Raw genomic sequence first — 15,503 nt, 5'->3', positions numbered from 1 at the left:
TTTTTTTTTTTTTTTTTTTTTTTTTTTTTTTTTTTTTTTTTTTTTTTTTTTTTTTTTTTTTTTTTTTTTTTTTTTTTTTTTTTTGTGAATGTTGAACTCCACTTTGTGTTTGTTTGTGAACTTTTAATAATGTTTTATCTAAGATTGTATTAAAAATTATAAATTGTGGATAAATAAAACTTTTTTTAAAAAGAATTTTTTTAACAACCAGAACCCAACCCGAAAATAGAGGGTTAGGTTGGGTTGTGAAAAATTTCGAGTTGGGTTGGGTTGGGTTACTAATTTAATAAACCCGAACTTTTGTGTTGGGTATGTGAATGTTTGTTGAATCCACCACACACCTAAATGGTGGTGAGAGTTCTCTTATTTATATTCATTTATAGAATACTGAAATATGGTAAATTACAAATAATATGAAAATAATAATAAAAGGAAAGAATAATAAATGAATACAATATATTTGCGTTTAATAAAATGGCAAATATGGTAAGTCGTAATGTCTAGATATTTGCCTTATAAAGAACGGTCAACTATCCTTAACACTCCCTCGTATGCTAAGCGTCGGATTTGAACGAACGTGAAGGTTGGATTTGTAAAAAAATTCAAAGAGAGGCCGAGAAATACTTTTTGTGAAGATGTCAACAACTTGGAGATGAGAAGGTACATATTGTGTGCGAAGTTTGCTAACGATAAACAAGTTCTCAAAGGAAATGATAATCTAGTTCAACATGTTTGGCCCGCTTGTGAGAAACGAGATTAGAGCTAAAAAAAAATAGCACTTTTGTTGTCACATAAGAGTAAGGGCTGTTGTGAAATAGGGACCTTGAGGTCATACAAAAGATGCATAACCAAATGAAGTTCAAAACAGTTGTGGCAAAAGCACGATACTCAGATTCACAGCTGAAGCGTGAGACAATAGGTTGCTTTTTGGCACTCCAAGAAACGAGATTGTTACCAAGATAAATAGAATAGTCGGATGTAGAACGACGGGTATCGGGACAACTAGCCAGTCGGCATTCGAAAAAGCGACTAGTGTACTAGGAATAGTGGATGGACGAAAGTTAAGACCAAAGTGGAGTGTTCCTTTGACATAGCGAAGAATACTTTTGACAGCAAGAAAGTGATCTGCAGTAGGGGCATGCAAGAATTGACTGACAAAATTGACAGCATAGGAAATATCTGGACGCGTAATAGTCAAGTACTGAAGGGCGCCAACAAGAGATCTATAGGGAGTAGGATCAGAGAAAGGAGAATCATCAGCAGTCAGGCGTTGAGAAACAACCATGGAAGTGTGACCTGGTTTGCTATCGAGCAACTGAGCACGAGTAAGAATATCTCGAGCATATTTTAACTGACTAATAAAGAGACCATCAGGAGTGGGTGAAGGTTCAAGACCAAGAAAGTAACTGAGAGAATCTAAATCTTTGGTAGCAAACTTAGCATGAAGCTTGCAAGTAAAGCTGTCAATAAGAGATGAGTTGTTGAAGAGGCCATTTATTTGTGACTGCAATAGAAAGCACAACACGGACAGCGGTAGCTTTGAGAACTGGACTGAAAGTGTTAGTGTAGTCAAGACTAGGAACCTGAGTATAACCTTTGGCAACAAGACGAGCCTTGAAACGCTCGATGGATCCATCAGGCAAATATTTAATACGAAACACCCATTTAGAGCCCACAATGTTGGTGTTGGCAGGGCGAGGAACCAAAGTCCAAGTATCATTTTGTTGTAACACTTGAATTTCTTCATCCATGGCAACAACCCAAGCAGGATTCTTAGCCGCAGATTTGAATCCTTTTGGCTCAGTGGATGCAAGAAAAGTAGAAAGAAGTCTAGATGAGCCCAAAATACCAAGATTTGCTTGATGACAAGTTTTCAATATACCAGCTTTGGCTCGTGTGATCATAGGATGAGTGCCCAAAGAAGAGGAATCAACAATAGGTTCAATAGAGGTCGAATTAGAAGTCGAGGGTGGCAAAGTGGAACCTGCAAGAGAAGTATCAACCTACACAGACTCATCCACAAGGTCAGAACAAATATCACATGGGGATGAACTGGATCGAGGAATGTGCGATGATGAAGTGGTAGGGGGGGATGAATCAATATGATAAAGATGTGGTTACAAGAAATTTGAAATAGGAATAGAGGAAAGAGGTTGGGCCTAGGAGCTAGGGATAGAAGAAAAGTGAGTTTCATCAAATTGAGCATGACGGGTGATATATAGCTTAATGGTGGCGAGATCAAGACAACGGAACCCTTTATGAGCAGGACTATAACCCAAAAAAATACAAGGAATGTTCAGGGAGAAAGCTTGTTAGGCATATAATCACACAAATAAGGATAAACACGACAACCAAAGGGATGAAAATTGTCATAATGTGGAGTGCAGCCATAAAGGAGTTCAAAGGGTGACTTACCTCCAAGAAGTGAAGTAGGCAACTGGTTGATAATATAAGCTACAGTATTGAAGGCGTCAACCCAAAAACGAGGAGAAAGATGAGAGTGAAAGAGAAGGGCCAAGTCAGTCTCAGTCACATGACGATGTTTTTTCTCAGCACGACCATTTTGAGTAGGTGTATATGGACAAGAGAGTTGATCTTGGATGCCAGAATTACGTAAATGAGTTTTAAAACAAGTACTAGTAAATTCGGTACCTCCATCGCTTTGAAATACCTTGATACGAGAAGAATATTGATTTTTCACAAATTTTTGAAATTGAAGAAAAATATCAAAAAAATTAGATTTAAATTTTAAAGGGCAAAGCCAAGTGAATCGAGAATAATCATCAATAAAAATAACATAATAAAGAAAACCTGAATTTGATTTGACAGGAGAAGGACCCCAAAGATCACAATGAATAAGATATAACACATAAGACGACATGCGTTCATTGCAGGAATAAGCCAATCGATGACTTTTCGCAAGCTGACAAGTATTACATAATGATGGAGAAGGAAATAAAGACGTAAGAGAAAGATGACATTTTCTATTTAAAAAAGAAAGAACGTAATGATTCACATGACCCAGGTGAGCATGCCATAAATCATATGAAGCACGTAAAGATTTGTTTCTAAGGACTGAAATAAAAGTAGAGTTGTCGCGCTCGAGCACATATAGCCCTCCATCTCTTTTACCGGCCAAATTTGTGATTTGATTGCCATCGGTGAAACGTTGCCGGGTGAGACGACGACGGATATAGATTCAAACCGATATAGATTCGAGGAAATCGACATCGGGATCTGTTTTCACTCTGAACAGAGGAGCAATAATATGGAGAAGCATAATAAAGCAAAGTTTCATTGCTGATTTCACCATGGAGGCTGAGTATGTTGCTGCTTGTAAAGCAGCGAAATAATCAGTATGACATAGGAAGTTCTTAACTGATTTGAAAGTCATTCCAAATATGCATCTGTCTATCCCTCTTTATTGTGATAATAGTGGAGTAGTTGCAAATTCTAAAGAACCAAGAAGCCATAAGCGAGGAAAACATATTGAGCGCAAATATCATCTCATAAGAAAGATTGTGCAACGAGGAGATGTGATCGTCATACAGATAGCTTCAGAGCACAACATTGCTGATCCATTTACAAAGCCCCTCACGGCTAAAGTGTTTGAAGGGCACCTAATGAGTCTATAACTACGAGTTATGTAATCTAGGGCAAGTGGGAGAAAATGCATGGGTATGTGATGCGCTAGTTCATTGTATTTATGTCTTTCTCTCTACTCAACATTGTAAAACCCCACTAGAGTTTTAGTCCAAGTGGGAGTTTGTTGGGTTTTATGTCCTAAAACTAATAGTTTGTAAACAAAAACATATTCTGTTTTCAATAAAGTTATTATTGATGTTTATTCAGTAAAGATTGTTATTGAATAAATTGAATTTTACGATCATTAATCTAAATCCAATAAACTAAGAACCATCTGGCTATAGTATGATTACTTGAACTATATGTAGAGACATAAGAGTGGATCAAGTTAAATGACCTATAGTACAAGGATAAGCCTGAGTACCTTATTCTGGTGACCCAGCTCTAGTTACGAACAACCTGTGAAAGATTGACTCAGCTCTAGTTACAAACAACCTGTGAATGATCGACTTATTAATCATGGTTATATCAAAGAGATAGAAATATATCTATAGTGAGGGGAGTGCAACTACTAGGCTATAGTGGAGTATTTCAATAGTTAACGAATATTGGTTAACAAGATTAATGAGTTTAGTCGGTTAATCTCGGATCGTTGAAACTCATGATCTATAGGTCCATTAGGTCCCCCTGCTATCTCATATTGGACTAAACCATAGAACAGTGTGACGAGTGAGTTCGAAGTATTCGAATTCAAATTAGGGAATATATGCTAAATATATACCATATATTTAACCGCATTTTGTTTTAAATATGAATTAAACAAAAAGAGAGATATTTAAATAGCTAAAATTTTCCCTTTTTGTTTAATTCGGACATAAAACAAAATGCTGTTAAATATATCGTATATATTTAGCATATATTCCCTAATTTGAATTCGAATACTTCTAATTCATAATCAATGGGTGTCTGAATTGATTGAGATTGACATTTAATGTTAAATTAAATTGTTTAATTAAACCTTTAATATCATTTTGATTTGAACATTAATTAAATTGTTTAATTAAACATTTAATATCATTTTGATTTTTAATTAATTATTTAAGTTAATTGTTGAATTAAAATAAAATTCGTTTAATGAAAAAATCCATGTTTGAGTGGGGAATATTGAGTGTCAATATATGGTTTAACCAGCGTGCTTGATATAATCTCACAAATGTGAGTGGAATTTTGAGTGTAAAAATTTGGTAATCTCAGATTTGCAAGAACATGCAAATATGACTCTGGTGTGAGAATTCTGGCGCCTCTCGTTTTTCGGAGATCAGGCATAATTATTTTTTTTTTTAATTTTGCCGTCGCTCATAATGGCTCTGACATTCTTCTAAGTCTCCGACAACATAGTTCGATTCGAATATCCTACATGAAATATGAGTAGGATATTCTACCTAGGTGAGAAAAATATGGGATCATAATATACGGACTTTGACTTTTCACATACGTAAATGCCCAATTGTCTCAAAAATTTTAAATGGTATGATGAAACATTGACTTATCTTTCCTTTTTGCTCAAATCGGAGGACACCCTTCAAAGATGCTACCTTTAGGAGCACCTTATCTCATACGACAAACTCGATATCTTTTCAATTTGAAGCTGGATTGGTTTAGGGTCTAGGCACTACTTACTAGTTAAAACTGTAAGTTTTTCTAACTCTTCCATCCCTAAGATGACATCCAAATTCTTCATATCCAAGACTCCTTTCTAAGTTTGGATATGATCGCAAGAAGGTATGAAATCAATCTCTCTATCTTCTTTGTAACACTATCTTTAAGTTTTATGAAAAAAAATCGAGAGGAGACATCGATTGTACAATATTTTAGAGTTTAAGTTTAAGAGGCATCTTGACAAAGTGGGGAATTTTCTTCTCCTGTTTTGTAGACCACACATTTATGATATTTAAATTTTTATTTCTAAAATACCGAGATATCTTTACTCCTAAAATATGTAGATATATCTTTATTAATAAGATATCTAGATAATGGGCTAGTGATAATCCTTCAACACTCTGCTTAGCACTAATCTTAATTCAATGTACCATGTTGAGATGACACCGAAAGCCTTCAAATTTGCTAATATTCAACCATTTTGTAAATAACTTTGTCACTTGTCATTTGTCTTGAGCCGCTGCATTTCAATTTCTTCCTTTAAAACTTTCTTTAATAAAATGGTAGTGCACCTTCACACGCATTGTTCTAACCTGAAACACTAGATTTATTTTACTAGGTGAACCACAAATTATTTGTCATAAGGAAGTGGTACCAAATACCCAACTTTCTTGTGCAAATTCTTCATTAAGAGAGTATTAGCTACGTACTTTATTGAGTTGCTCTAGATGCTACTCTATGCTCCTCTTCTATACTTGACAATGATATTATTGGTTGTCTTTTGCTGCACTAAGAAATACATACCTAATGGTCGATCTTTGGGTATTGTAGTCTCCTACATAGTCAGCATCAAAATATCTAACTAACTTGTAGTCTTCGATTCTTTTGTACAAAAACCATAGTTGATTGTACCTTTGACATATCTTAGGATCCATCGAGCCATATTCAAATGAAGCTTCTCCAAACTTTGCATGTATGTCTCATGAGACCAACTACATTCTTGAAGTCGTTTAGTTGGTTATGTAGATCTTCCATTCCAACTCTTCATACAAGAAAACATTCTTCGTATCCATCTGCCATAATGTTCAATTTTTACTTGTAGAAAATGTGAGTAGGACTCGTATGATAGTGATATTTGCCACTAGACTAAACGTTTCATCATAGTCTAGTCCATATTATTGAGAGAACTCTCATGCTACAAATTAGCCATTGTATCTCTCGATTGATCCATCCGGGGATACTATTTTGTAAACCCATTTACAGGGATGGGTTTAACATCTCCTAGTTTGCACTTTTCAGGTTTGATTTTGCTTCAAGGCTATAATTTCTTCCTCTATCATTTGTTGTCAATCCAAGATTTGTGATGTTTCTTCATATGTCTCTAGCTCTTTAAATTTGTCTTCTATAATAATTGTGTTTGGTATGCTTAACATTTGACTTTCAGATTCTTTTTAACCGTCTAAAATCGTTGAGATATCATTTCTTTTTTCTCGAGTTTGTTTGGTTGAGTCACTTCTTACTCAATCAATATCAATATCATTTAGATTTTCAAGTATGTCAATACTGAACTAAATGTATGCCGTTTGCTCTCCATCTTTTGGGGTAGAATTTATTCAAGGCTATAAAATAAATTATCCAAATAGAATTCATTATTATTAGTATTTATTAGATAATGTCATGTTGTTTTAATTAGGCATTATTTTTTAATTAACAAATTCAATAGAATTAAGTGTATCACTCAAATAGAAAGAAAATAAAATAAATTTATAATTGGTTAATAATTACTGGAATCGATTTAATTCAACTAATTTTGTTTTGTTTTTATTTAAATAAAATAATAAAAAAAAAAGGCGGAAAATGTGGATTTGGCAATTTATGGGCCTTGGGTTGGGCTGGCCCAGTTCCAAATATGTAGAGACCTTTTCCGAAAAGGAAAAAATAAAAAAAAATAAAAATTGGAGATGCGGGGTATCGAACCCCGTACCTCTCGCATGCAAAGCGAGCGCTCTACCATGTGAGCTACATCCCCATTTCGTTATAGAATTAGAATTAAAATTATATTATATATTATGAGTGTGTTGATTTAGCAATTTATAGCCCCTTGTTTGAGCTGGCCCAGACCTTTTCCAAAATAAACAAAAAAAAAGAAAGTGGAAATGCGGGTACACGTACCTCTTGCATGCAAAGCGAGAACTCTACCGTGTGAGATACATCCCTGTTTGGCCTAATGTTATTTATAGTTATTTATAACTGCATATATATTGTTTATTTTTACTGTTTTACCCGAATCTCCTTGGATGTTCTGAAGCCCGCACAATGGATAAATTTCACATAATTTTAGTTTCAAATGGATTGTTTTCAAGTAATTTATTTTCTTTATTTATGATATGATTCGATGTGTATGAAAACGATGAATGAGGTTCACGATATTCTTTAAAGAAAGAAACAAATTTTCTTTTATTTTTCGACCATGGTTAAATGATGTGAATGGTTGCAAAGAAGATAAATATTGCATCATTTTATGATTTATGGAAAGAAAATTTCTCAAAATATTATTATTAACCCAAAAGATCTAGATATTAAAGATATCTAATATATTTTAAGAATCTTTGAAATACAGGCATTAAATTATTTTATTTGCAACTTAATATTATCCATGTTATGAAAAATCCAAGGTTATTAATGTAACGTTGAATAATACGTGGTTGACATACGATAGAATTATGTACAAATAATAACCTAAAGGGTCTATAGTATATGAATGAGGTTGAGTGTCTTGTCTTAATAACACTATTGGTATGATCAATTTTATAATTGTCACAAATGATTTGATCTAAATTGTTCACGTGGAGACATGTGTGTGAGACTATTCTATACAATGATTTTGTATAATACTAGACCACAACACATTTAATCTATTTTTATAAATCTGTTAATTGAGAATATTAATATTTAACATGTATTTCACAAGATGATCCTGTGTCTCGATCCAAATAATGTATTTGAATATCTTATGGGACGTATTTGGGTATCTCCATCCTAAAAATTCTTCTTTGGTGGCGGTGTCATGACGGGTTGGTTGTCTCCTTTTTGAATATATATATATATATATGCAATTGTCCTTAATAGGCTGGAATTAGTCTTCCTAACCACATCTATATAAACCTAATTCACATTAAAAGTTATAACTTTCTTGGGGGCATTTGAGTTGTTGGAGACAAAAGAGTAAAAATAAAGATTAGAAAAAAAATCTATCCCATTTTTTTATTGAGCAAAAGGTACGAAATAAATCAGATTGATTTTTAACTCTATAAGTGCATAAATAAAATAAAATAAAAACCCAACTTGGTTTGTAGAGAGTTTATTATCGGTTTATGGTTCTTTTTCAACTCCGTTTTCCTCTGAGAAAAAATTTCTAAGCTTAATGAGGCAATACCCCTTTTCATCTCCATATTTTATCGTTATGGCCCCATTGAGAGTGACTTCTTTAACTATAAAAGAACCAGACCACCTTGATTTTAATTTTACTGGGAACAATTTCAAACTTCAATTGAATAGTAACACTATTTTTCCTTTATAGAACTTCTAGGACCTAATTTTGTTGTCATGCCAATGTCGTAGGCTAGGTGCCTAAATTCATCCAATTCATTTAGTTGCGTTCGCCTCAACTCTCTACCTGCAACATAATCAAAATTTAACTTATTTAATGCCCAAAATGCTTTATGATCCAATTCTAGAGTAGATGACATGCCTTCCCAAAAACTAGCTTGTAGAGGACATTCCTAAAGGAATTTTGAAGGTGGTCCTCTACGCCCATAATGCATCATCAAGCTTCACAAACGAGTGTTGGGTTGTACTACTTTTTATAAGATATTTTTTATTTTTCGGTTGGAGACTTGATTTGTGGATGATAAGGTGTTGTCACCTTATATTTTACATTATACCTCTCTGAAAGGCTATTCATCAACAAAATATGATCCTTCACTATTGTTTAAGTCCTTGGCACACCAAACCGAATGAATATGTTCCTTTTTAGAAATTTGAGTACTATCTTCCTATCGTTGGATGGACAAGCTATTGCTTCCACCCACTTGGACACATAATCTACAACTACAGGAAAATATAAATTTCCATGAGATGGCGGAAATAATCTTATAAAATCAATGCTCCATACATAAAAAAAGTTATAATTCTAAAATGAAATTCAGGGGTATATTGTTTTTTCTTACTAATGCTTATTGTTCTTTGGCATTTATCACAACTTTTGTAAAATTCTACATCTCTAAAAATTGTTAGGCCAATAGAAACCGAGTTGAAATACTTTAGTTATTGTCATTTGTCCTATGAAATGACCTTGGATGCATGACATTGTTCAAGAATTATTGGTATTTCACTATCTGGAATGTATATTCTCATTATCCCCCACACTACTTAAAATAAAAGGGTCATCCCAGATGTAAGTTTTGGATTCATGAAAGAACCTCTTTCTTTAAGATAATTTTGCTCTTCGAGTATGATGCCACACGCTAAAATTTTTTATGTCTGCATACCATGGACCTACTGCCTCCTTGCTATTATTGCTGCTTATGTTGAGCAGCTGCTCGTTAGGGAATGCATCATCGATTTCTTTTTTGTTGCCTTTTTTCTTTATGTTCTCCGTTCTAGATACGTGATCTGCTACATGGTTATTAGCTCTGTTAGTGTCCATGATTTCTATCTCGAGTTCTTGAAACAATAGAATCCTATTAACCTTGGCTTGACATTATGTTTCATTATTAGGTGCTTGATTACTGCGTGGTTGGTGTGCACTTTCACCTTTGTTCCAAATAAATAAGCTTTTAATTTCTCAACAACAAAGACTAAAGCATAATAGATAAAATGAAGTATATTTCCTTTTTTTTGTCCTAGCATTTCTACCACGACATGGTCACTTTCATTACACATCAATTCAAATGGTGAATCCTAATCGGTTGTTGACATTATGAGCGTTGTAGTCAATTTTGTTTTCAATGCTTGCAAAGTTGTAATGCATTATTCATCAAAAATGAATTTTCTATTTGCCTCCAACAAACTGCACACGAATTTTTCAATCTTTGAGAAGTCTTTAATAAACCTCTAGTAGAATCGCATGCCCCAAAAAGTTTCTTATCCCTTTCATAGAAGTAGATTCAATTTTTCAATAGCTTCTATCTTAGCTCTATCCACTTATATTTTCCTTCTTTAGATCTTGTGGCCTAGCACTATCCATTTATTGACCAACATTTTTCTAAATTCAATACAAGATTTCTCTTTACACTTTTGTAGAACCAACAAGTTTCACAAGATTCTCCATCAATAGTTTGTTCAAATGTTATATATATACAAAAAAAAAATGGTAGTTATATCTGGTAAAGCTATATATAGTAAACTGAATCTCACACACAAGATTTTTCATCAATAGTTTGTTCAAATGTTATATATAAACTATAAAAATGGTAGTTATATCCGGTAAAGCTATATATAGTAAACTGCACACACACACTCACACACTTTCTAGATCGAGTGTGTGTGATCCTAATAACTGGTATCATAGCAAGGCGAGATTCACCACGATCTGTGAAGATGAAAATCTCAAATATCGAAATTAAGAAGTTTGATGGATCTGATTTTGGATTTTGGAAGAGGTAGGTTAAAGCTTATCTGTATCAGAAAGAATCTTCATGAACCCCTGTTGGGAGTGAAGCCGGATACTATGGTCACGGAGCACTAGAAGCTCAAGGATCATCTGGCCCTAGGATAGATCCGGTTGACGCTGTTCAAAAATATGGTTTAACATCATCAAGAAGAAAACAACGTCAGATCTGTTGAAGGCGCTGTCGAACATGTACAAAAAACCAGCTATGGACAAGGTGTTTTTTATGTGAAGATTGTTCAATTTAGAAATGTCTGAAGATGAATCTGTTGTTGATCATATAAATGAATTCAATATGATTGTAAGTCAATTAAGTTTGGTGAAAATTAATTTTGAAGATTAAATTAAAGCATTGTGATATGAACCAAGACATCAATCATGCAATATAAACTTCAAGGAAGATGTGAAGAAAATATTGACAAAATTGTCAAAAGATGTTTCAATTCATTTCACATTGAAGTAAAATCAAGTTTTATTGTTATAAATTTTGGGTGGATCATAATTTTGCGTTTTGGAATTTATATAATGTATTTTAACACTTATTTACATAGTAATTAATTATAGCCGTAAAATATACATAGTGGCTAGTTATAGTCATGAAATATAGTTACAACTCTTGGAATGTTTCATAAAGGTTAAGACTTTTTATTTTAAGGCTATATAAAACCATGTATGTTATCTTTGTAAGATAGACGTGAAAAATGTAGTAAAAGGAGCATTTGTGCTTTTCTTTAGCCAATGTCTAAGTTTCTATACAATTCTATGTAGTTTAGGTTGCATGGAGAATCATTCAAGTTTGACATGATCAATCTTACTTGTTTGAGATATTTGATCAACGAGATAATCTAAATTTTTCTTTTCCCTTGGAGTGATTATGTATCATTAGTGCTAAGTTTAGATTGCATGTTTAGAATCATTTAAGCTAGACATGATCGATTTTGCTTGTGGAGTGATTCGAATCTCATTCAAGTGTTCTTGCCTTGAGATATTTTATCAACAAGGTAATCTTAATTTTACTTTCCCTTGGAGGGATTGTTTATCATTAGAACTAAGTTTAGATTGCATGTTTAAAATCATTCAAGCTAGACACGATCGATCTTGCTTGTGGAGTGATTCGAATCTCAAACAAGTGTTCTTGCCTTGAGATATTCGATCAACAAGGTAATTTGAATTTTACTTTCCTTGTAGTTGATGGTGTTAATATAACACATACGGAAGCAATTTGGATCTTAGGCACTCTTAGAACATCAATTATAGTAAATAACTAGCATTTTCATAAGTATCAAAACTCAAGGTGTCTGAGTACTAACCTTTTGTAGTTCAAATTCTTTTTTCCTCACGAACCGGTTTCGAACCACCACTAGTGTCTTCTCCACTATTCTCCGGCCTTAGAACAGAATTGTAGAATCCGGCGAATGACTAAACTTAGGAAGGATTTAGTATATGAAGAGAGAGTTTGTGAGAGTTTTTCTCAAGGTTTTTCCAAAGGGAAGTTCCGCCTTGATCACTCTATTTATGAGTCATATTTGCATGTTCATGCAAATTTGAGATCACCAAATTTTGACACTCAAAATTCCACTCAAATGTTTGGGATTATGTGGCAAGCATGCATGTTTGAGTTAACCAATTTTTGACACTCAAAATTCCACTCAAACTTGTGGGGTTTATTTGGCAAGCATGCAAGTTTGGTTAAACCAAATTTTGACACCTCAAAATACCACTAACTAAAACCTAGATTTTTCCGATAAGTGAGGTCAACATTTTGACTTTCTTCATTTTAATTCAACAATTCATTTGAATAATTAATTTCAAATTAAAGTAATATTAAAGGATTAATTAAACTATTTAATTAATATTTAATATTAATTCAAATGTCAATCTCAATCAATTCCGACACATATTTAATTAAAATATTTAAATCTTATTTAAATATCTTCGATTCTCTTTTTTTGTTTAATTTGTAAATAGAACAAAAAATGCGGTTAAATATATCGTATATATGTAGCGCATATTCCCTAATTTGAATTCGAACACTTCGAACTCACTCGTCACATTGTTCTATGGTTTAGTTTGATATGAGCTAGCAGAGGGACCTAATGGACCTATTATAGATCATGGGCTCCAACGATCCAAGATTAACCGATTAAACTCATTAACCTTGTTAACCAACATTCGTTAACCACTAGGACACTCCACTATAGCTTACTAGTTGCACTTCCCTCACTATAGATATATTTCTGTCCATTTGATATAGTCATGATTAGTAAGTCGACCTTTATAGGTTGTTCGTAACTAGAGCTAGGTCAATTTACCGTTTTACCCCTAAAGTTACTTCATTTTTCAAAAAACTTCAATTGGTACATGATAATTTTTTCACTTTCCATATATATACTTATTCCTTAAGTTCCACTGATTCTCTAATGAACAATTGATTTGTGGTCCAACCACCAAACCGAATCCCTCTCAGGCCATTGAGAGGGTGGGGCCCCTTGTTCAAGACTTGGAGTCAATACTTAAGGGAACAACCTCTCTACTATCCCTAAAAGCGGGTAAGAGTGAATTCTATCTTGCACTCTATGTCCCCAACTATTCACCTAGTCTTACCCTTGAAATGAGAGACTTATTGAGTTGGCGAACTCGAGCCACTCTCACCCATGCAAATCCAAGGATAATTCTGAATAAACAGGAGTTCATAGTTAGCTCAAGATTAAGATCGAGTTACCTAGGTCATCGTGTGAAAAAATTAGTCTCAACAGTAAACGATATTATAAAGTGAGAGTGATTTTCTTCATGGTCTGATCTTATGCAATGCTCATTGCATAGGACACCTCCACTCACATGTCTCCCCATGTACAATTTAGTGATCACATTATTTATATCATATACAAAAGTGGGCCGCATCCATAGTGTCCCTAGGATAAGGTACTCAGCCTTATCCTTGTACTATAGATCATTTTGACTATATACTTGAACTTGATCCACTCTTATGTCTCTACATATAGTTCAAGTAATCATACTATAATTAGAGTGTTCTTGGTTTATTGGATTTAAATTAATAATCGTAAAATTCACTTTATTTAATAATAATTTTTACTGAATAAACATCGATAATAACTTTATTGAAAATAGAATATGTTTTTGTTTACAAACTATGAGTTTTATGACATAAAACACAACCGTAGTGATTTCTTATCTTTTGATATGAGATCTTTTCCTTGGGTTGATTCTGTATTATTTGATATCAGATATTTTCGTTGGGTTGATTCCTTATTATTTTGTATCAGACCTTTTCCTTGGGTTTATTCCATATCATCTTTTTTTTTCTCTCTTTTTAACTTTCTTTTGTAGCATGAAAAATCCATAAGAAATCGATTACTGATGCACAACAACAAACCATTGAAAAACTAATTTGAGGAATAGAGAAGTTGACAGATTGAATAGGAAAACTGGAGATTTAAAATCAAGCTCGAGAGAGGATTCCACCACCTGCACAACATGCCAATCAATATGAGGGAGACATGATCAGCACGAGGACAATCCATATGCGGTAGGTCGTGCCTTGATGCGAGGAAGAGGTCGTGCAAGAAGGCATCATAATTTTCAACAACGAGTTCCTTATGACAATAGAATTGATCGTACTGTGGGGAGCATCAAATTAAAACTTTTCCAGTTTTATCGAAAGACCGATCCAGAGGAGTACCTTGAATGAGAGGAAATCTTGAAGCACCAATTGATTCATGGTACAAGTGATGAAAAGAAGTCGGTATTCAATTGTCATAATTTTAGTGATGAAAAGAAGTTACTCTTATGCATTGCTCAATAAAACAATATGCTCAAATTTGGTGCAATAAATTGACGTAAGTAGGAGAAGAAGTCTTGAAGCACAAATTAATTCATGGTACGAGCCAAGAAGAAGCATTTTGTTCCACAATCTTTTCAACCGGATATGGTGCAAGAGCTTCAAGCATTGAAACAAGGATACAATGATGAATACAATGGTGGATTGGCTTAATCACAATGAAGACATGGAGACTCTTGTGGTGGGGTTTAAGGTTTAGGGTTCAGGGATGACAGATAAAGCTGATGCAATACCCAATGGTCCAAAGAAAGGTTTATTAAAAAAAAAAAGGGGTAGGAGAGAAAAATGTGTTTTCCAGGACAGTCGTACCCTGCTCTCGTCGGCATCGGGTACATGGGTCAGGCGGCGAAAGACCCCTGCAAATGCATGGTGGTCTCGAGGTGGGTTTAGTGAGGAGAGAAGGCCGAGGAGATGATTTAAAGGGGGAGGCACCCGAGCTCTAAGGTGTGATCGTCGGAGAACACAAAATGCCGACTGCAGTTTGAGCTCAGATTTGTGACCATTCCTCGAGTATCCAAGCGTGTAGACGTGAAGGTGTTCGGCGAGGGAGATCGAGCAAGGGTTTATAGGAAGAACAAAAGGTCTGAGATCTTGAAGAGGGGGGAACTCGCGAGCGTTGTTGGAGGTAAGGTTTTCATGGTTTTTACCAACTTTTGGAACCTATAACCCTCTTGAATCTCAATTGAATGACATGATTCTCGGCTTGTTGGGTTCAGGGAGGAGAGGACT

At 34.1% G+C, this 15,503-nt stretch overlaps 1 non-coding gene across 1 annotated transcript; it reads right to left on the bottom strand.

Annotated features, from left to right (window-relative positions):
• Nucleotides 1-7,200: 7,200 nt before the first annotated feature.
• TRNAA-UGC lies at nt 7,201-7,273 on the bottom strand. Its single transcript has one exon. It is a non-coding gene; the product is annotated as a tRNA-Ala (tRNA).
• Between the last annotated feature and the right edge of the window lie 8,230 nt (nt 7,274-15,503).

Source organism: Cucurbita maxima, unplaced genomic scaffold (genome assembly GCF_002738345.1).
Source record: "Cucurbita maxima cultivar Rimu unplaced genomic scaffold, Cmax_1.0 Cma_Scf00001, whole genome shotgun sequence".
Taxonomy (NCBI): Eukaryota; Viridiplantae; Streptophyta; class Magnoliopsida; order Cucurbitales; family Cucurbitaceae; genus Cucurbita; species Cucurbita maxima.
This window is presented reverse-complemented; position numbering and strand designations above follow the sequence as displayed.